The 794-nt window shown below is 36.5% G+C and overlaps 1 non-coding gene across 1 annotated transcript; it reads left to right on the top strand.

Moving 5' to 3' along the window:
- The first annotated feature begins 293 nt into the window (after positions 1 to 293).
- TRNAV-UAC (transfer RNA valine (anticodon UAC)) lies at positions 294 to 366 on the top strand. Its single transcript has one exon. It is a non-coding gene; the product is annotated as a tRNA-Val (tRNA).
- Positions 367 to 794: the final 428 nt, after the last annotated feature.

The following is a 794-nucleotide window of genomic DNA, read 5'->3' as shown; positions in this document are numbered from 1 at the left end:
ATTTGAATTGCGCATTGATCCTTAATTATTTAAAATACTATTTCAAAGAACAATAACACATCATCAATTTATTTTTTATATTTTCTTGTAAGATATATAGCATGGCAAACTTAAATTTTGTCATTAGTGAAATATATATGCGCCTGCAGGTTTTAATAACACGCAGCCCGCTTGGCAGAGACAATCTACAGTGATTTTTGTAGCCGGCTGCAGGCGCCTCGCTGCGGTAAAAACATGTACTATCTTGTTTCTTTGATAATAGAATGGTCGTAAGGCCAATGTGTGCCGCAGATGGTTCTATAGTGTAGTGGTTATCACGTCTGCTTTACACGCAGAAGGTCCCCAGTTCGATCCTGGGTGGAACCATAGTTTTTAATAATTGTCTTTTTATTTCGTCTAACCGGTCCGTCTAACCCAGTACATTGGGACAATACCAGATTTAAATTTTTAAAATCCAATTTTTCTCAACACTTGGCGGAGAAATTGCGCATTGCTCAACGCTCAAAATTGTATTGTCGAATTGATCAAGTATGTTGCCTTTATACATGGAAATTTGAGTTTGCTTGTTGAGCTATGAACAATTTTTCTGCATCCAGGATAGAGTGAAAAGATATTTTCAAATGTGTTACAAACAGTAATTGTTTTCAAACTAACTCACGAAACCCTTTACTTGGGCGGCTATCTGTTTAAATTTAGAGCAAATTGTCTTGTATGTAGGTAGAGTCGAGTATAAACCTATTTTCTCAGCCAAACATAATTTTTCCTAACGCACAACCGCTCTTGATTGCGGGTAA

This window comes from Cloeon dipterum, chromosome X (assembly GCF_949628265.1).
Source record: "Cloeon dipterum chromosome X, ieCloDipt1.1, whole genome shotgun sequence".
Lineage (NCBI taxonomy): Eukaryota > Metazoa > Arthropoda > Insecta > Ephemeroptera > Baetidae > Cloeon > Cloeon dipterum.
The sequence above is the reverse complement of the archived record's forward strand: the minus strand, read 5'-3'. Positions and strand labels throughout refer to the sequence as shown.